This window comes from Acinonyx jubatus, chromosome B4 (genome assembly GCF_027475565.1).
Source record: "Acinonyx jubatus isolate Ajub_Pintada_27869175 chromosome B4, VMU_Ajub_asm_v1.0, whole genome shotgun sequence".
Classification (NCBI taxonomy): Eukaryota; Metazoa; Chordata; class Mammalia; order Carnivora; family Felidae; genus Acinonyx; species Acinonyx jubatus.
In genome coordinates this window covers 107,087,720-107,110,937 of record NC_069387.1, presented here as the reverse complement: position 1 = coordinate 107,110,937, position 23,218 = coordinate 107,087,720, and the positions used below count along the sequence as shown (strand labels likewise).

The 23,218-nt window shown below is 33.3% G+C and overlaps 1 protein-coding gene across 3 annotated transcripts in view; it reads left to right on the top strand.

Annotated features, from left to right (window-relative positions):
• Positions 1-844: 844 nt before the first annotated feature.
• The window catches only part of MGAT4C (MGAT4 family member C), a 720,391-nt gene continuing 698,017 nt past the window's right edge, over positions 845-23,218 (top strand). For all 3 annotated transcript variants that reach the window (XM_053226554.1, XM_053226552.1, XM_053226553.1), the window contains exon 1: positions 845-1,311. The gene's annotated coding sequence lies outside the window, so the exon portion shown is untranslated. The remainder of the gene's footprint in view (positions 1,312-23,218) is intronic.

Here is a 23,218-nt window from a genome sequence, read left to right as displayed (position 1 = left end):
CAGAAGAAGTAACCAGACATAGAGCATTACAGAATGCCATGAAGAGAGTTATAGAAAGATAATATTGTTTTGTTTTGTTTTTAGCAGCATTTAAAAACATGTACATGAGCTCATGGGTGATGATAGTCTTAACTGTCCTTTCTGATAAAGTAAAAAGTGTTACATACAGAAAATGCAAGTAGAGAAATCGAGCTGAAAATTTTGATAACCCTTCTGTGTTTTGTGTATTTCCAACACACCAAGTAAAGTGTACTGAGTCTCCAATCCAGAATATTATTAAAATTCTAAAAGAATTGTCTAATTCAGCAGAAAAAATATATCACAACAAATCATTCAACTGAAATAAACAGAATTCAAAAATGGCTTGCTTTAATTTAGAAGGAGAATAATTTATGAAGCATAGTTTAATTTGGAACATCTTATTTTCTTTACAATGATATTCAAAGAGTCAATATTTACTTCTGTGGTCACTTATTAGGATTCCACATCCCCTTTTCTATTTGTATATAAGTTCTGAATTATAACTAATGTTGAAAATGATGCACTTCTTTGTGGAACTGAATTAAAAGAAGTGATTGTTAATAAAAAATACAATTACTCATATTAACATATGACAATTTAAAACAAAACCTTCTACATATTATACAATAACGCAAAATGGCTTTAGGACCTAAAGAAGGCATGTTCTGTACACAAATGATCTTTAAAACTGCAAAAGGGATATGATTTAATATGTTAGCTGAAAAGTTTAAATGTTTCTTTCAGATAGAAATGTATGTAGCATGATAGTATGGATTCTAGACTGTAGTTTGAAAGACAGCAATAGTGAAAATGAATTTCATGCCAGTAGACACTTTAGAAACTAGATTTAGCAGCAGTCACATTAGCTTAGATAATGGGAGAATTTTTCTTCATTGAAAATGCTCTGTGTCGCTTAAGAAGAACTTACTGAGGCAGCCTGCCATCTAGCTTTTTCACAGAAAAACAGGCTTACAGACTGCAGATGAGAGAGTCTGGAGCAGAGACAATTTTAACTTAGCCATTCCTAATTTATCTCAAGCATTTTCAATTCATCTTCACTGCTCTATGCACACAGGAACACCAGATTGCCGTCCCTGGGGAACAGAATGCAACCAGGGATCTGGAGAGCTGTCACATTCCAAGAAATATTTAAATTGTGCTGATTTTCTTCTGGAGAACTGAGCCCAGGGAATGAAACTCTCCATCAAGTCATAGCTTTGCGGGCAATAGATCAGAGGATATTGCCAGTTTTCTAATGGATTATTGTTATCGGGCAGGTTTTCTCTGAAGGTACGTAGTTATTTTCTCAATTCATTACCCTCTCCTATTTATCAGGTAACGATCTAATGAGCTAGAGATCCAAACCGGGGGAAAAAAGAGAAAGATGTTAAGTAGTCGGTATTGACTAAAGAATGACACTTTATTGCTGCATGTTTATAGGTGAATAATCTGACTCCTTCAGTAAAGATTAGTAGAGGCTAGTTTGAATTGCATTGTCAGCAAAAACAGGCGAAACCAAAACAAAACCGTGCTGCAGGCTGCATTATCATAAGTTCATATTAATTCTCTTGAGGATTTTCCGTAGCTGCAGCGTATAATGAAGGGAAATACATACTTTGGAAACTCAGCTAACCTTATACAGTTTAAAAATATTTTTACATAATCGTGATGTTTCCTCCATGTATTCTCAAATACAAACTTTGTCTCAAATGCTGTTATTAATTCTGGTGCCATTGATATTTATGGTATTTAAATATATGAATGATAAAAGTATTTAATTTAAAGAGATTCTATTGGGAGTCTTCATGAGAATGTTATATTAGTGAACTTTGCTGGCTTTAAAGATCTTTATTTTTAAGTTTGAAAGACTCTTCCTCAAATTAATGCTACATTTTAGGAAAATATGCAAATCATAAAAATTTATTATTCAACTTTGTTTGATGAAGTGAAAAAAACCTCTATACATCTATGAAGTACACAAAACTGTTTAGCAGAGTAAAATGTTAAAAGCTGGAAAACTTCTGAGTATTAGCTGAACCAAAAAAATGGACAAAGCTTATCCTGCACTGAAATTTAGCTTATTATATCTATGACACATTAGAACAGGAAGAGGGGTGACTTCCATGCCTGTTTCCTAAAAGTTAAAGGTATATGTGTAAGAGGGTGTTCTGTGTCAGAATGTGAGTGGGAGTGTAGGATAGAAAGCACACACGTAGTAATCACAGTAAGTTTATGAAAATTAAAAATATGATATCAGGGCTTTTGATGTCTTCAAGTGTCGTGCTGTTGTGTGAGTAGGCTCAGTGAAACCTACCATGGTGCACATAGCCTTCCATGGTAAAAATGACTATTAGAATGGGCAGAAGAGCATGTGTATTTAACCTGGAGTGTGGTATACCTGCTACTGTATTTGGACTGGAACACAGAGTTTGTGGACCCATCAGTGGGTTAATCACAGGCTCGGGAGAAGAAATGGTGGCTCAGCTTCACGAGAGCACTTGTTCAATGTGTTCTCATTTCTTTGGAGCATTTGAGAGACTACTAGAAGAATAAAGGAGACGGAGAAGAAGGATTGAGTCACCCAGACAGTAACTTGGAGTTTATTCTCTCTTATCCTCAGAGGGACTGTAAAAGGCAAAAAATGGAAAAGAGGAAGGAGAAGAGAGTCCTCAAAGTGTACTTTTAAGTGCTTCTTTTTTCATGAATCTTACAAGAATTGAGGAACGGGGGTTTAAATTAAGGTTTCCCTATGGATTCCTCCATTTGGCAAGCTTTCTTTATGAAACATTTTCCCTCCACTCACTTAAGGAAAAAAAAAGTGAGCTTGTTTCCAGCCTGGTTTCTTCCCCAGTAACTTGCAGCTCTAATACAAATCTACAGGAGCACGCTCCCTGAAACTGCATACACTCCTGAGTGTCTCAGACATTTACAATTCGTTGACTTATGAATGCCAAAGCTAAAGTGATTCCACATTATTTATTTATTTATTTATTTATTTATTTATTTATTTAAGCATAGGGAAGATATGGCAGCAGCTTAATAATGCATCCTTTCATCGGTATTTTTGATGTTAGATGAATAGAACAAATATGCAAATCAGGAGGGGTAGTTTTAGTTGTCAAATTGCAATAAAAATTTTTATTGCTCTGACCTCTTATTAACCTTTCTATCATATCATGCTAGTGTCTCTTGCCTCCCTATAGGGTTCATTTTTACCCAGCTCTCTAAATCTGCTCAGCTTCCAGGTCTAGTGCTAAAACTTGTTTTACTTCATCTAATGGTGAGTTTGTTGCAAAATATATTACTATAATTTCATTTTATTAGTTGCTGTTAAATATTTAATATTTATTGAGTGCCCATGATCTGTTTGGTGTTTCAAAGCAGTATATAGGAAAGAAGTATGTGATGGTATTTTTTCCTAAATCAGCCAGTTTATTAATATTTCAGGACTTCTAATTGGTGCCCACAGAGGAAGGCAATTAAAGCTGGCTCTTTAGTGGCTGCTTATGTGCATGGAAGACATGAAATATCCTATATTCAGTCAATGATTTGCATTCAACTTTACTGAGGAACCCGGACTTATCATCCAGTTGTATTTAAATACCCCCTTTACTGTGTTCCATATGTCAAAATGTCATTATAGGCAGAACATTGGATTGAGGATAAGAACAACTAGATTTAAGTGTGTGAAACAAGTCTGTGTAAGTTAATTAGTCTTCTACATACCTCTCTCCCATTAGCTGTATGATAGAGATAATGGAATCTACTCTTTAGATTCTTGTGGGTAGTAAAGATCACACAATTTAATTAACAAACACATAGTGTGTGCACAACATACATTCAATGAACAGTACTTATTTCTGAATGCATTTCATCGGAGTTTTACATATAGAATGTACCAATTGAAACTACCTTGACTCATCTTTCTTCAATATGAATGTGTGTGTGTGTGTGTACATGTGTATTATCATAGATCCATTGTTTAACAGTTTTAGTAATGGAAATAATGTATTGGGCATGTAGTTATTGCTCAGCACTAAAGTAATCCGCATTAGTCATACACAGATAAAATTAGATACTAAGATTAGCTTGAGAGATAGGTTGGCATATTCTCTATGGCTATCAAACAGCTAAATTTTCCACCATACCTTTCCAGGGAAAGCAGATAGAACTGTATCTCATTTTCCCACTTTTCTCTTCTGCCAAAAGATATGGAAATAGAAGAGAAGCCAGTAAATCCTCTTGCTCATTATGCTGTGCCCTTTGCTCCTTTAGTTTGCGTTTTATTTTGCTACAGTGGCTTGTCTAGTGAGATGGCCTCAAATCCTAACGGCGCAGAGTAGTTTAAGCATACAAATCCACCCCTGCAAGGAACAAAGAAAATATATGAATACTTTTCTTAAAACAAAAGACAGCTTTTGCTTTGAAAAAAGCTAACCAGTTTTTAATGAGAGTGGAACTGTTAAATGTGAATGTTCAATCCAGCCAGATGTTGACCTTAACTGTGAGTTTGAATCTTTACAAAAATAGTATGCAAATCCAAGCTACAAGCTGCTTTCTTTAGGTCACAAGACTGCTGAAAAATTCTGAGTCTGAATTTCTCAGATGCATTTCATATTGAGTTAAGCATATACCTACTTTAATATTCTGAGTCCTGTGGGGAGGTAAATTAAGCATCATACAACTCTCTCATATAGCTTTGTTTTGGAATTTGGAAATAGATTTACAAATGCCCCTTTTTATAAAGGGGAACCACCAAGTAATTATTTTGAAAGTGTGTTACTGGAAATTATCTAGCACATTATGACTGGATCAAGATGTGGACATAAAAGCAAGTACCTGCTGAAAAGCTATACTTTTTATTGTTTTTGTTGTTTTGAATCAATATCTGTTGTCAGTGTCAATCCTGTCTTAAAATCAGTGAATCAACCTACTCACCAATAAGGTGAAGGTTTAGGCATCTGACTTCATTTTCCACAAGACCCTTGAATTTCTTGTTCTGTTGTTTAATTCCAAACTTTGGATATTTTCATTTAGTACTCAAGGTGACTAGAACCTATGTTCTAATTCCAACTCAGTTGTCTAATTTGTAAATGTGTGTGAAGGGTAATAATAATATTCATGTGGTTGTGTGGACTGAATGACAAAATATCATAAAGTGGTGTTCCAGGGGCTTGTTGATATAAGTACTAAAAAATGGTAATGAGTTTTGTTGCAATCATAACATCACCATCTTCAGGCCCATCCCTGATATTGGGTTTCCTGTTATTCAATGTGATTATCAGATCTCTTTGGGGGGACCCAGGTATGTGTTCAGCTACATTTTTCTTTTGCCTATGGCTTCCAGTAAGTAACTATTTTCATTAAGTCAGCCCTGCTCCTTTGACTTAACCTTAAACAGCTTAACTACCAATTCCTTGAGGTGTTTTTCCCTCAGCAGACTCTTAATGGGAAAGCAGATATCTTTGAGCTTAGTGATTCTCCCCTTGTGTCTCCATTTGTATTGACAAATGTATAGTAAAGGAGACACAAAGAAGACACTGCTTCACATGACAGATGTAACTTCCTCAGGCTTCTAGAACATGGGCTAGGCCAACCAACAAAAATTGTAGGCTGAATTGTCTCTCTCTAAAATTCATATGCTAAAGTTCTAATTCTTGGTACCTCATAATGTGAGTGTATTTGGAGACAGGGTTTTTAAAGAAGTGCTTAAGTTACAGTGAGGTCATCAAGGTAAACCCTAACCTAGTATGACTGGTGTCTTTATCAGAAGAGGAAATGTAGACACAGACGTGTATAGAGGGAAGACCATGTAAAGACACCAGGAAAAGGTAGCTGTTTATTAGCTGAGACAGAGGACTCAGAAGAAACCAGCTCTCCTGACACTTTGATCTCAACTTCTAGCCTCCAGAATTGTGAGGGAAAAAAATTTCTGTTGTTTAAGCCACCCAGTCTGTGGTACTTTATTCCAACAGCCCTAGAAAACAAATACAGTAAACATTTTAGATTTTTTGGAACCACTAAGCTCTTTTCCACATATTCCTCCTCCTCCTTCTCTTTCCTTATTCACCCCTTTAAAGATGTAAAACAAACAAACAAAAAAAACCAAAAACAACAAACAAAAACAAGAAAACAAATCCTTTCAGGGGCCATATTTGGCCATGAGCATAGTTTGCCAAACCTCGTCCTAGAATAGAAAGATCTTTCAAGGTTTGGGCAAAAGATAGCCCTAAGCTTCCATGTTTTTGCATAGGATAGTCTACTTTGCAGATGGTACCACTGATTTTTAGCCTAAAAATATAACTTTATCCTTTTAGTCTTCCCAAATCCCTTCATATACCTCAATTTGATGTGGATATCTATAGAGCATAATATTTCCACTCTTAATTGACCCTTTAAAGCCATAAGTTAAATGGCATATGAAAATATTAATAACAGCGTTTTGTATTTGCTGAGTACATTCTGTGGGCCAAAGACTATTCTAAACACAACATATATTTTCTCATGTTAATCCTACCAACAGCCTGGTAGCTGTTGCTATAATCATTTTCCTGATATGGAAATCGAGACAGGGAGACATGAAGCAATTGCCTGTGGTTATTTAGCATAAGTAGCTTAGTGGCTACCCAAGGTTTGGATAGAGAATCTTAGGCCCAGAGTCTGGCATTTAACTACTATACTCTAATGGCTCTCAGATCATGGAAGCATTTTATGTTTACTGTAAGAACAGCTGTGAAAATGTGGAAAAATACATACCAAACACAATTGAGGTGAAAGAGAGGGAAATGATGTGGTGCTTATTTCAATCCCACATTTTTATGTGAATGTAGTAAGTATGATAGTTTTCTAGTTAATTATGTAATTTCTGTTTGTATTTTTTATGGAGAGCATGAATTGTCTTTCTAGGACTTTTTTTGTCTTCAAAATATCATATAGCAAATGAATATGGATAAAGAGGTTAGGCTCATCACGTAAGGCCTAAAGAGCAAAATGGTATAATTTTAAAACTCACAGGAATTTCATATTAATTTTGCATATAAGTAAGTTAATACTTTAGTAATTCATATAATATGGAAAGTAATGAATAAACAAACTGACTACTGGGTGTAAATACTGTATTACTTCTAGTTATTTTAATGGAATCAACAGGTAGTAGGTTTGAATGTGCTCAAAGCAGGACCTGTTCAAATGAAAACTTTGCCAGGCGGCAATTCTGCTTTAAATCTAAGAAGCATATGTTGTGTGTTGTGTGAATTCCTGGATTGTCCTTTTTAATTTCATCAATACATCTGATATGCCTTCAGTACTTCTGTAGAACTGAATCATATTTTCTAGCCATATCTGAATTTGGTAGAACACCTTTGAAAAGAAAAAAAATAGGCCAGTACTACTATGCAATGTGAGTACAGTTGACCTACTTCATAAATTATTCTTCTGTTACTTCATTAGCAGAAGAAATCATTGTGATATTGTCAGATGTCCACATCGAATATAAGAAATGTAATCATCATAAAGTGGAAGGTTGTCTATCACCTGCCAAAATCGACGAAGTACATAAGCAGTGTTAATAGTTTCAGCTTTTAGTTATATTGTCCAGTGATTAAAATGTATGCATATGTATACGTAGAACCTCAAATAAAGCACTAGACTTATTTAGAAGATTATTACAATGGGTCCTATTATTTTAGGCTTTATTAGGTCCCTGGACATTGTAGAGCAAAACCAAAGTAAACTCTCTTTGGTTATATTCTTTGGGATAGGTGGATAACTATGAGCATTCTGTTGCTCAGGAATTGTTTTTCTTTAATGTGTATTTGTATTTACTCTCTCTAAAATTATTTTTGTCTTTATGAAGTACATAAAGTACTTTATGAAGTGGCCATGCGAATGTCTGTGTGAAGGCATTTGTGTGCATGTCTCTGAGTGTCATGTGTGTTTGTGTTTTTCCAAGGATTACCCATGGGGGAGTTAAAAAACAGATCTTTAGTTCACAGACACAATATTGAGATTCATCTTCTCATCTCACCAGCAAGTGGACCTCGAAATACATAGGAATTAGAGCATTAAATACCACCCTAGGTTATTTTGCAGTTCTCTCCCACCCTCCTTTTACTCAACGCTATTTTTCACAAAACTTAAGCTTTAGAAAATGTTCTACTAGGATTTTTTTTTACTCCCTTGGATTATTCTTGTGGGGTAAAAAAAATGGGAATATTTTAGGAAGGGGGAAAATCTTTATGAGAATGGGCAGAATTTACATGAAGGGATGAAGGTTTGCACTGCAAAGGAAGAAGAACAGTTTTAGGTTGTCAACAGGGGTAGGAATAGGTTTGATCTTGAGGATAATGCTGGGAACTGGGATATTCCCATAAAAATAATTCTCTGAGGGGTTTAAGTTATTATATATTCTTCTTTGACTCTGAGAACAATCTATTTGGCATTAGTTTAAGTCTTATTTTTATTTGGAAACCCCTTCTAGCTATGCCCAAACCTTTGGTCAACACCCACATAGGTCATAGGGTCGATTATAGAGTAAATCTAGACTAAAGGAAAATTTTAATCTGCACCTATGTACACATGGAATCATAGACACATTATGCAAACAGGACAGGCTGACAAGTAACTGTGGAGAAATATTGACAGATAGGAACAGACAATAGGGTAGGGATAGTCAGACCAATCTACGGGACAGGAAAACTGACAGCCAGCCAGAAACATACTACAGAGAGATGTGGATGAATAGGCAGTCAGATAAGCAAGCATAGGCAAGTAGATACAGACCACAGGGAAATTGATGAAGAGGCAAGGGAAGACAGTGAGACTCAGACCCATGCTCTAACATGGACAGGCAGATCTGGCCACAGATTGGCAGCCGGCATAGATGTAAACATAGATACGTATGTGTACATACACTATATACTAGAATTTCACCTTATGCATTCATGATGCAAAATCCAGCAATACACCATTTTTATTGCTTATTAAACAATCATTTCTAAGGCGTGTTTATCTATGCATTTTTGTTTTTCACCACATAGATGCAGTACAAAGAATCATAGATAACTATGAAAAATGTGCTTTGTCATTCTTTTTACTTTTATCTAGTACTTCTGTCTTTGGATAAGAGAAACAAACAGAGTGAAGTTATTATGAGGAGGCTTCTGAAATGTTACCTTAAGGTTTTTTTCCAGCTCTGTAATGTAAAAGACAAGTCAGAATTCAAACAAGAAAATGATCAGTTTTTTTTTTCCCCTGGAGAAACAACAATTATAAAATAAAAACGAAACACTTGTGCCTCAAAACATTATTAATGTCAAAACAATTATTGCAGCCTTAGTCTTTTTGCTGTGGGTCACTGAAACCATTTCTAAGTTATAAATGCACTTGATAATTTTTGCTCCAATAAAATGAGAATAACAGAGGGAAAGTATAATGGTCTTTTGATTGGATGGAATTTAAATGACTTGAATGTATATGTATATTAAAGTCATAGAAAGTTTTGAATATTGCATTATATTCAACTGTTGATTTGAAATAGTCCTTCAAAATGGTTTATAATTGTAATAATGTTTAAAGGACGGCAAAGTTTAGTAGTTATTTAGGAGCTGCTTATAGAAGATACACAGACTATATAATTATATGCATACTAAATTATTATCATTAGATAAATATTTTGCATGTCGTATCTTGCTAGTGTTTGTAACCATCCTTTATTTTCACTGGTAGGTGGGAATACTCAGCCAGCTCTGAACTTTAAATAAAAATCTTTCATATTATTTTAAAACTACTACTGTGCATCATATTTGGTACTTTTAGAAATTAACACCAACTGAAAACTGAGCTTTGTGTTTTCCTATGAGGTTAGTTTTTTCAGAGAAGGGTATTTTCCTTTTATTTTGATCTCTGGAATGTATACATGGTTATATCATTAACCCCCCTTTTAACCAGCTTCATTGAGGTATAATTTATATGTCACAACATTTGTCAGTTTTAAGTGTATATAGTTCAATGACTTTTAGCATATTTACTGTTTGTGTAACTATCCCCACAATTGAATTTTAGAGCTTTTCCATCACCACAAAGAGAAATAGTGTGTCTATTTAAAGTCACTCTCATTTCTCATTCTGACTCAAGTCAACCACTAATCTACTTTCTGTCTCTCTATATTTGCCTTCTCTGGATATTTCATATAAATGGAATCAAGCAATACATAGTCTTCTATGTCTGTCTTCTTTCACTTAGTACACTGTTTCCAAGGTTTACCCATGTTGTAGGACCCTTTCATTGCCACATAGTGTCTCATTCTTTGGACCTACCAAATTTTATTTATCCATTAACTAATTATTATACATACAGATTGTTTCTGAGTTTAATTTTTATAGTTGTTCAGTCTTAAAGAGTGAAGATTTTGTTTATTTTTCCTAGATTCTCTCTATTCACAGAATGAATATATACTTGGAAACTAATGTTCAAATTAATTTACTCTATATTGAGGTTTGCAAGACTGCTTTTTTAAAAAACTAAGAAGGAAGCAAAGCTAATTAATCAAAAACAAAATTTGTATGAAGGTATATTAAGGTGATGCATAATGATGTATTCTAACCTGATAAACTTAAGGTGACTTATACATAATACAATACAAATATGCTAAATATAAATATAAATAAGCTTAAATATAAATAATCTTACATATAAAATATATCTCTAATTAGAAATAAAAATGACAAATACATAAACTAGTTGATTTTTTGATTCTTGTTTAAAATAGAAAGAAAAGTTATTGAAAAGTTTTGATGTTTTCTGATTGAATCAACTACCATGGAAATATAAAATCTGCAGATAATTAGCTTTATTTTGTACTTTTTTTTGTAACATATTTTCCACTTAAAATGCTTCTTTTTTTTCTATTTCTATACATTTTCCATACTTAATCTCATCTGCTTCCATGAATTACTACATGAGAACTGTTTAAACTTTGCTATTTAGAGTTAGCTAACTTAATGAAAACAGTGTAGGCATTAATTTTCAAATCATATGGATGACTGGGGCCACCTATGAGTTAGCCTTTTTATCTCTATAGTTCCTATCATTTTCTAAATTGACTGCTATCCCAGACAGCTTGTAAACCTTTTTATGAGGTTTATACTTGATGATGATCTTTCTGCTTCATTTATTTGCAATTTACTGACATGGAACCCTGACTTTATTCATATTCTTATTTTGAAATAGGTAACTTGGATATGAAGCAAAATTTGACTTTCCAATGGATTTTTTTTTCTGCCACACACAGTGTATGAGAAAATCAAACATAGAATTTACTGCAACACTTTCTTTCTCTTAGTTTAGGTGTGAGAAATGCATATCTTTCCAAGATACTTTTCTTCTGTGCATCTCTTCAGTATACATTCCTCTGAGTTTTATTTGCTGTTTTTTTTCCCTTAGTTTTACTCAACCTGGGCAATCTCATCCACTGCTAGATCTTCAGCTCCATCTAGGTCGACAATTCTAGTCATGACTTCTTTCCTTTGATCTGGACCTTGTGGTTTCAAGTTCAAAATCCAATAGAAACTACAGTTTATTAAAAAAAAAAAAAAACAAACACACACAGGCACACACACACAATCACTCTAAAAATACTTAAAAAATTATTGAAGAAAATACAAAGGAAAAAACATTGCCTATATTTTTAAAGAGAATTCAAATGTTTTCCCATTTTATAAGGCACACTGTTGTACCAGGAATACAGAGACTTTGGATCTAATTAAATGCTGTTTTCTGTCATTATTCTTAACAGGTGCTATAAAGCCAATCTACCCCTTTTTTGTTGCAAATGTGGCCCAATTTTTACTTGGCTCAATTGAAATTATTTTGAGAAAGGGTGCCATACTAAAGTGCCCTTTGTTTTCCTGTAAAGAAAATAAATATCTTGTATCTTCTCATTTATTACAGTGAAGTATTTTAATTCTATAATGATATTAAAATTTACTGTGTATTATAATGTGAACTTCTTTTCTAAAAAAATTAAGTACCACATTCTGTTATTTTAGAAATATAGACGATTAGTAACATAATTAAAGAGTTTCTTTATATGGCTTTAGAATCTTTCTTTTTGAAATACAATAATAATTTTATTGTGCTTTATATTTTAGAAAAAAATAGACATTGGCTAAAATTATAAAACCACAAAGTTAACATTTTACTTGAGATTTGGCAGAACATCCACTATTCCCACTCTGTTTCAATTTAAGTCAGTCGCCAATTCTCAGAAGCAATCTAGAAATGTTGTAATACATCAGCCTAAGGAAAACCACACATACTCTCATGAACTATCGCATTTTGACACATGCCCACCACCCACAAAACACTGTTGGATTCTCTTGATTATGATTCTTACATTCCATGGATTAAAAATGTGAAAATGTGATGAACTGTTTTGGGTAAAAAAAAAATATTTTCTCTTAGCTTTTGCTACATAGGCAACATTTAACCAGATTGTGATGGCATCATTGAGGGCATAGACATATCAAGAAAACTTTGCATATAATTTTTAAATTGAACTTGAGTAAACATCTTAAGTTACTGAGTGCAAGATGGGACTGATACTTACAGTAGACTTCTGGAGTTCCTCAATTTCAGCCAATTTTTTTTTTTAATTGCCCAAACCTGCACTGTATTCCACCCAGATTAGTGTGGGATAACTATGAACTCATGGCCTAAACTACAGAAATTAGATTCTCTTTCCCTGGAATTTAGAATAGGGTTATAGAAACTCTAATCAGTCTTAATTTGGTGCTGAAACTGGGTAGTCAAGTAGAGCAGGAATTTGGCAGCCATTACTGGGCTATGTGTAAATGGGACAGAGCAAGGCAGTTTTCAGAGAACAATACAATAGGGTAGAATGAAGCTCAGGGAAGGGGGCTGGTAAGACACTCCACAGTTACAGAGCTGGGAGGTAGACATAGTAATAGCCTGAGTAGCTTTTCTGGGTCCTGAATGCCATCAGTTTCTGCTCTTGGATTCTGGGAAACATCCAGTATCATTCTAAATTGACCTGAAATAGGCTCTTAGCACTATTGTTAATCACTAACCTGCTCAGTACTGCAGTCTATTGCTCTTTCAGAAAATTATTTCAGGAGTTGTTTTTTTTCTTTCCTTTAAACCTTTAATAGCCTTCATCTTCACTTGTTTCTTGTGTTAACCAGAAGAAAAATTTTCTATCTCCTCTTCAAATATATAAATATATATTTATCTACCTGAGCCAAGAGGCACTCTGGAACCACAATACAGGATGCTGGTCAGGAGATTAGTGTCTGGAGCCAGTGATGATGAGTTTGAGACTCAGATCTACCATTTATTATAACTGTATATATTTCATACCTTTAAGTGTTGTGTGTCTCCTTGAATTGTTAAGAGTCCAGTGAGGTGAAATTAAATTTCCTCTACTAATGTGTTTCTTTGTCTCCTGTTTCCTACAGATTTTTCCTATAGTGAATGCATGTTGAAATTCTTATTTGATATGTTGATATTTATAGCTACTGCATTATTTGTACCATTTAATATTATAAAGAGCCCTGATTTGTAACTCTGAATGCACTTTGGCCTGAATTCACCCTTGTTTGTTATTGATATAGTGAATTCTACTTTTTTATGTTTGAATTGCCTATGTCTCTGAACATTTTTGAGAATCTTTATGTCTCCTTTTGCTTCAGGGTTACCTCTTATATACAACAAAGAATTAAGATCCTTATGAAACCCATTATGGAAATCTTTCTCTTTTAAAATTTTAGTTTAATTAATTTAAATGTACTAATTTGAGAAATGTTTATAAGCTCTATCTTGTTGACGTTAGCTATTATCAGACAGGTGAGGAATCAGTATACCTCTTGCATTCATTACCCTTTCCTCTAACTTTGGCACTAATGGCATTTCTACATTAAAGCATATAACACATACCATCTATTCCTTACCCCCCCAAACCTCACATTTGTTTTACTCTTACGTGTACAGATAAATGTATAAAATGTTTCCAAAGAACCTCACTACACTCCCATCCTGGAGTTTTTATAATAGTCTTTTGGGCAGCTGGGGTTCACTATTTAGCACCTACATTGGGAACAGTTCATAAAATATTTTTTGTATATTCAAAATATTTTACTACTTTTATTCTTGAAAGATTATTTGTCTCAATTTAAAGTTCTTGGATCATAGCTTCTGTTGAGCATTTTTATTTGTCCATTTTATTGTCATAATAAAAATTTTTCAAAAGAATTTGAGGATTAGCCCTTTTTCCTCTTAATCTCATTGTAAATAATTTTTTTCTTTCATTTTTCTTTGTTTTTCTCCCCCCTGCCTCTGCATACAATATCTTTTGTTGTGTTTGATGTCAAGTAAATTTTCCCGAGTATACTTCAGTGTTGACAGTTTGGGGTGATTTTTCCCTGGAACATGATGCCCCTTTTTCAATATGCAGAGTCAAGTCCCCCTTTGCATTATGAAATATTAGCTTTGCTCCAACATTTTTGTTCAGTGCGGATGCATTTATACAAATATTGGTTCTCCTTACCTGTCTTTCACATGTACTATTTTCTCCATACTCCTTTTTCAGCTTTCAACTTTTGTACATTTCTTCTGCTCATTTCCTATTCTATATATTCCTTTTGATTATTTCCTCCTTATTTTTCATGTCTATCACTTTCTTCATAATCCTTTTTTAGCTCTCTTTTTCAAAACTTGTATTTATTTTTGCCCATTTTTCTTCCTGTGTATCTTTTTGATAGGTTTATCATTTTATTCTCCATTTCTAAGCCTTAATGTATCACATGACAACTCCTTCAGTTATCTTACTATTTCCTCCTTGCAATGGTGAAATTCTTGTTTGTGTTTGTACTCCATTGATATATTTGCCTGTTAATTTTTACAATTCATGGAAAATGTTTGATTATCTGCTCTGATCCAGTAATTTCATAGGGTGGTTTGTCATTTTTTCTTGTTCTCTTCCTTTGATTTCCCTTTTTAAAGCTCATGGTCTGTAGGTTATGTGTTTGTTGATTTTTGTTTACTTATTTTTATAAAAGTTTAATTACCCTGAACCATTAATTTTCAAGAAAATCATGTAGGTGAGTGGCCAGGGCTGTATTTCAGGCTAGGTGGAAATTTACTTATAACCCAAGATTTTGAACGTGAGTATATTTAGTCTTTACTTCTCAGTCATTAAGTATAGAAGAAAAGTTTTTCCTTTCAAACAGTCATGAAGACTGCTCTTTGAAAATACGTTTTTTCAATATGATTTTTTATCTAGAAAAACCTCTTTTGCTTCTTAGAATTAAGCCAATTCCAGAATATCACCTACCTCTGACACCAGCCCCCCCATTCCTGCTTTCACAAATATGAGATAAGTTTTAACATCTGAATGTTTTTACTCATGTTTGAGAAGTGACTTTACTGGCTCTTTACGAAATTTCTAGCCTTGTAGTTTTCTTTTTGCCTTCTGCTTCAGGCACTAGATTTTACATTCACTATATTTCAGAAGCATTTCTACTATTTTGCAGTTTGAGGTTTTAACTAAAACTGGAAATGTTCGTCTTGCCTTCTTGCCTTCTTTGTAGCTTTTGGACACTTTTTATGGGAAAAGAATAAGGGAAAAATACTCCAATTCTATTCTTCTCTATCCAAATTGAAATCCTCTTAAATCATATTTTAGAATTATATCATATCATGATCCATGCCTCAAATTTTTCTTCATCAAAAATGGCAAGTCCTTAAAATGGTCCACAAAATCACATAATATAGTGGGCCCAGGCCACATCTCTAATTTCACCTTCTGTTTTCCTTTCTTCCTTCCCTACCATGCTGGCCTTCTTGCCATCACCTAATTATGCCAATCTCACTTTTTTGCTTTTCTCATTCCAGACATTTGCTCTTTCTGTTCCTTGTCTCTGCAATAATTTATATCAAAACATTTACATAGACAGTGTTCTCATTTCTTTTTTTTCTAATATTTTAAATGCTTATTTATTTTTTAGACAGAGAGTGTGCACGTGGCAGAGGGGTGGCGGGGGGGACAGAGGATCCAAAGTGGGCTCTATGCTGACAGCAGCAAGTCCAGTGCAGGGCTTGAACTTACAAACCGAGATCATGACCTGAGCTGAAGTCACACACTCAGCCAACTGAGCACCCAGATGCTCTGTGTTCTCATTTCATTTAGGGCCCTGCTTAAATATTTCTTCCTCAGAGTTTCATTCATAGACTTTGTTGTTAGTATTATTTCATTATTATATTGCATTTTTCATATTATTTACAACTCTCTGATGCTATAATACTTGTTTTCATATTGCATTTTACTGTCCCCCTTACTCCAATATAAGCGCAATGAGGACAGTAATTATTTTTATTCTTGTTACTGTTTGATCTTCACATCTAGAACAATGTCTGACATATAGATACACTATATGTATGATGAAATTAAGAAATATTGCTGAACTTTTCCATAATGTTTTTTGTTGATTAAGTGGAATTCCTTCTGACATTATAAATAACTAGCAATTTATACTATTTGCTAGGTACTCTTCCAAGAATGTTAAGGGTATTTATTTAATTTTCAAACAACCCTATGGGTTAAATACTATAATTATGTTTATTTTACAGATGAAGAAATTGTGGACACAGAGGTTAAGTACTGCTTATAAGTGATGCAGAAGTATTTAATTCAGTGCTGTGACTCTTAGCCAGTTTGATATATAACTATCTCTCCTATATATATATATATATATATATATATATATATATATATATATATATATAATAAACCTTTACCACTTTGCTGACCCTGTTAGATACACCTATTTTGGAAGTGATTTTATTTTATTTTTTATCAAATTTCTGCAAAGATCCTACTATGTTAAAATGCAAGTCATTGATACCTTTTCAATAAGTCATGTCAGGTTCTTCTCTATAACAAAATTCTCTTTTCTTCTGATGCCAACAATGCTTCTTTTCTTTCTTTATTTTGACTGATCTTCTTTTAAACTGTATTACAAAAGATATATCATGATGTCCTGGGTTTTTAGCAATCTGCTTTAGACCTGTCCAAGATTCTATTACTTCTCTACATAAAATGACATTTCAAATGCTTGATGTTTTCAAAATTTATCCCACATTTTTCCAATTAAGTTGGTTTGTCTAGGTAGACTCATTCTCTTAGATGTTCTTCTATCCATCTTTCCAAAATTATATGCATACTTCAAGATTCTTGCCAAATGTGACTGTTTTCATCAGAATTACACAAATATTTCTTTACTGAATGAAACCTTAGTAAGTCTGATATGTCCCTCTTTTAAAATAGTATTACATCTTTTTACACTTTTCCTCTGTTATTTATGTGTTATTTTGTTTTGTTTTGTAGTAATGCTATTCGTTTTATTCTTATCTCCATCAGATATATCTCCTTTGATTTATGAATTTATGTTAGATCCAATCTCTCTGTTAGACTTTCTTCATCACATTTTTTTATAATTTATAATTATGCATTGTTTTGTAATTAATTATGTCTTCCTATTAAATTACAAGGTCTAATTGGCTGGGGAGTGTGTTGAGTATAGGGCCTATACATAATTAAAAGGTAAACATTTTTATTGGTAGAATAAAAGAAATATATCAAATTAACTTATTGTATTCAAATCTCTTTATGTTAGGGGGGTATCTTTTATAGATACCTCTTTAACTCCTATACTATCTAGCATAGATTGGTTATCTATAAATATTTATGAATTTATAAAAATTGAATGAGAATATCAAGAAAAGTGAAATATTACCAACCTTCTCCTGGAATAATGATTTCATATCTTGGGTACTGATTTTTTTTTTAAATTTTTAAAAATGTTTATTTTTGAGAGAGAGAGAGAGACAACATGTGAGTTGGGGAGGGGCAGAGAGATGGAGACACAGAATCTGAAGAAGGCTCCAAGCTCTGAGCTGTCAGCACAGAGCCCCATGCAGGGCTCAAACTCACAAGCTGTGAGATCATGACCTGACCCGAAGTCGGACACTTAACCGACTGAGCCACCCAGGCACCCCTACTAATTTTTTAAATTGAGATATTATTTACATATAACAGTGTGGTAAGATTAAGGAGTACAACACGTTATTTTGATACACTTACATATCACAATATGATTATCAACATATTGCTGACTAACACCTCCATTACATCGCATAATTGTGATTTCTTTTTTGTGGTTAGAACGTTTGAGACCTAGTCTCTTTGCAAGCTGCAAGTATGTAATACAGTTTTGTTAACTATAATAACAGTGATGTGCATTAGCTCCCCAAAATTTATATGTAACTTATATGTAAGTGTGTTATAAATTCTACTCTTGAAACTAATATTACACTATATGCTAACTTAATAGAATTTAAATAAAAACTTGAAAGAAATAAAAACTAAAAAAAAATAAAGGGTGGGGGAGGAGGGATATAGATAAAGGGGATTAAGAGTATACTTATTTTGATAAGCACTGACAAATGTATAGAATTGTTGGACAATTCTATTGGACACCTGAAACTAGTATAATACCATATGTTAATTATACTTGAACAAAAAATTAAATGAAAAGGTGAAATCACACAATAAAAAAAGAAAGTGATAACATAAGTCTGTATTAATTGAAAGGTAATAATCTTCAGGATAATTTTGGTGGAAAAAGCAGATCACAGAATTCACATGAACTGCTGTTTATGTGAAATGCAATAATAATAAAATGCTGCACTCTGTGTGGTATAGTAACTGATTATTATTTTTTTATTTTGAGAGTTATGTTGTTCAGGTTTTAGTCATTTTCCAAATCCAAAACAGTTGTTTGAAATGTGTAAGAATAACAGGTTCCTTTAAAAAAATATTTATATTATCTAATTCCCATCATAGTAACTAAAAGTAGTATTTAATTTTTATTTTTTTAAGTTTATTCATTTGTTTGTGTATTTATTTAGAAGGGCTCAAGCAAGGGAGGGCCAGAGAGAGAGGGAGAGAGGGAATCCCAAGCAGGCTCTGGATAGTCAGCAGGGAGCCCGACATGGGGCTCAATCCCATGGACCTGACCAAGATCATGACCTATGATGAAATCAAGTCACCTGCTCAACTGACTGAGCCACCCAGGTGCCCCTAAAAATAGTTCTTTAAAGACTTCTAAAATCCTTGCCGATTCTTAAGTGTAAATTTGAGAAGAAAAATCTTTACTTTAGAATTTTACTTAATATTTCTTAATAGTTTATACATAAAAGATAGTCATGATTCTATAAACACAGAGTTTCACTTACAACTGCTAGAATAAGAATTAATTTTGTCAAAATGATCTAAAACACTCAATATTTAACAAATTAAAAAGTCGAATTATAATGTTTTTATTATGAGTAAGTAATTTGATTTTCTTATAATTTTTTATTTCTTCTCAATTCTTAAAAATATACCTATTTTAGAATATTTTTTCACATCATTTTGCAGTTGTGACCTTTTATACAATGACATCATTAAAAATTAATGGTTAATATGTCATAGTATATTATAGTTTAATAATATTTTAGAAATTACTCCATTTGTATTAAAATAACTAATATTAAAATATCTTGAAATTCAAGGTAAATGTTACCAAGCAACTTGGATTTTTTATCAAAAACATTTAAGGCAAATATAAATTTAAAGTGTGGCTATGTTCAAAGCATTGAATGTTTCTGTGGGTTAAGATACATAGTTAAAAATTTATATATAGTAAATTAAATTTGAAATAAAGTATTCCTTTCACACTAAGAAATATCTAATTTTATGATTCTTAAAAGCTCCATGTTTGGCTCACATATAAACTGTATTATCCTCATTTGGAAATAGAAAACAAGATGTAATAGACAGTCATCTGTTTCTTTGATTCATTAATTAAATAAAGATTATTTGTTCCTATTCTGCTAGATCTGGAGATCTATTATAAATCTGGAGATTTATTCTTGAGGAATAAAAACTCAAGACTCAGTTCCTCTTCTCAGGAAACTCACAGAATGTTCTCTTTTTTAAGTGGTTTTGTACCTTCTGCTGTACCTCAGGATGGCCTGGCTGATTTCTAATTCATTCCCCTAGTCTCAGCCCCAGCATCACCTTTTGTTTAGTGTTGATCTTCCTGCTTTCCTCCATAAGTCAAACTGAGTTAGAGAACCCCTCCCCGTTCAACAAACAGCATGGGCTCCCATCTTCTATAATAATAATAATTCTTCTTCAATTTATGTGTAACGTGTTGACTTACTTTACCCTCCCTACCCACTTGACATCTGTGGTACCAAGAAAAGTGTTTGCTATAATATTAATTAGGTATTTTCTAAGTGTATTCTCATTTTTTATACCAAAAAAGTTGCATGTTCTTACAAATTCTAAGGGCATGCATTTCTACTTGTGGTGCCTTTTTAATTCTCTAACTTCCAGTTATTCCTGTTTTGCAATCCTCTTTACTTAAGATGGAAGCCAGTCTTTCACAAGTCAAATTCTTCATTGAATCCTTGAATGGATGAGGGAAGTTGTCAAGTTATTTCAGTAGCTATCCTTTTTTTTTTCTCCCTTTTGTTTTATTTTGGGAATTTTGAAAGATACAAAGACATAAAAATAAAAAGCAAGCAGTCACATTCCAATTTCCCAGAATTATCCAGTTAGTTAATAAGGTGACATATTTGTTTACTGTCTTTTTATTGTTTGCATTTATATTGCATCAATAGAATATGAATGTTATTTTCCTTTAAATTATACACTATTAAAAGAGAAGATGAACTATCCCATGTACATAAATCACAGTCAGATTCCCTCCCTCAAATCCAGATATGATGACTTTTATGGGTTTGATGTGCAGACTTGTAGTCCATTTTAATTACTTATATAGCAGTGACAATAGATCTTGTTTACTTTATTAGATCTTATTGCTTTGTGGACTTTTTTTTTTATTATTATTTTTTAGTTTTACTTAAACAGTATTATACAACATGAACTATATTACATTTTGTTTTGTTTCACTTAGTAATTTCCCAGATTCTTCAATATTACTACCTATATATTTAGTTTATCTAATTGCTGTACAGTATTTCAATCAATAGATGTTCCATATATTCATTATCCCTAGCTCTATTTATGCATAGTGTATGTCATGGTTTTCACTATTATAAACAATGCTTTAGTAATGTTCCTTATTTTATTTTATTTTATTTTATTTTATTTTATTTTATTTTATTTTATTTTATTTTGTCTTATTTTAGAGAGAGAGAGTACAAGTTGGGGAGGGGGCAGCGAGTGAGAGAATCTTTAAGCCGTCTCCATGCTCAGCATGAGCCCGACACAGGACTCAATCCCATGACCCTGAGATCATGACCTGAACTGAAATCAACAGTTAGACACTCAACCAACTGAACCACCCAGGTGCCCTAGTAAAGCTCCTTTTAACATTTTGACATGTCTCAGCTTGCAGAAATGTTTTTCTGAGCAGGATACTTGGAATTACAACAGTGAACATAGGAAATATGCTTTTTCAATTTACTGTTTACTCCAAAATTGTAGCAGTTTATATTCCCACTCAGGGCTTTATCTATTCAGCTCTTTTAAAACATGTTTTTTCTCTTTACCTCCTAAAATAATTTATAAACTATAGCTGAAGGTTTGGGTGTTTTTCCCCTATAAAGTGGTTTCTACCAAATTGTAGTGCTCTGTAGTTTAAGAAAGATTAAATAAGACCTTATTTGAAAGGCTTTATAGAGAGGGAAATACCAGAGGGTTTAGAATATATAGAAAAATTGCAAGAAGTATAGACTCTTTTTGGCAAAACATGAGTTTAAAGATACACTACTCCACCCATTATTTTAATAAATACTTATTCAACAAATACCTTTTCATGTCTACTATAAACAAAGTGTTGGGCTATGTGAGTAGGAAGGAACAGACAAGGTATGGGATGGAGGAAGGAGATAGATTTTGATTGTCTGGAGCTTACACTATCTTACAACTAATTCTGTTACCAGCTCTAAATAACTGATACCTCGGCAGAGGTCTGTCTCCTCTTGTAGTACCATGTATCTGGGCCAACACCTTGCCCTCTCTTGGCAGCTCAGTTTGATCCTACTACACATGTCTTCTTAGGCCTTTTAGCATCCTGACTAAAATCTGTTAAGCTTTAAACAGCATTGACTGAGTCAGAGACTTCCTGGTAAAAAACAACAGATAATTCAGTCAGTTTTATGAATTTCAAAGCCATTTTCATTTTTTTTTATTGCTTTCCTCTGCGTGCACTATCAAAAATAATGAGACCTTTCTCAGTAGCGTTTATAGTAATTCTGTTTGCCTCTCTTATCTATGTATGGTCTATACTGTTTCTGCTCTTTATGTTTATAAATGACAGCTGAACTGAGTGAGCAATGAGTAGATAATATAATTGCAAGTGTGGGTTGTCTTCGTTATATTTTAAAATCAAAAGAAGCAATGCAAAACTTTTTTCATGCTTTGTAACGTTTCTTAAAATATTGATTATGCACCACTAGACTAAACATCCTATAACTCTAAATACTCGCTAACATAGCTGCTTTTCACAATTGCTGCAAGCAGGGAGACACCACTAGCCTATATGACATCCTCCCTGCTGCATTTAAAAAGTTTACTTTAGGAGCGCCTGGGTGGCTTAGTTAGTTGGGCATCCAACTCTTAATTTTGGCTCAGGTCAAGATCCTAGGGCCGTAGGATAGAACCCCATGTGGAACCTGCTTAAGATTCTCTCTCTCTCTCTCTCTCTCTCTCTCTCTCTCTCTCTCTCTCTCTCTCTCCCCCTCCCTCCCTCCCTCCCTCCCTCACCTCTGCCCACTCTTTTGCTCATACACACTCTCTCTAAAACAAACAAACAAATATATAGTTTATTTTGTTTTCAGTGATTTACCCAATTCTTTCATTCATTCATCAGTGCAGCCTAGATATATTTACAAAGAGCCTGGCCCAACCATTTTGTACTTGCTGAAGGTCCATCACTGCATAAGAATAAATTTCAAATTTTCTGAGAGCTGATATCCTGTTAAGATTCTTCCTACAACTTGAAGTTTCTCTTTATGTGTTACATACATACTCATTTTTAATGACTCAAATGATATTTTTCTTGAATGTCTTATTTTGTCATTTTAACTTTAAGATTTGCCAAGGTGA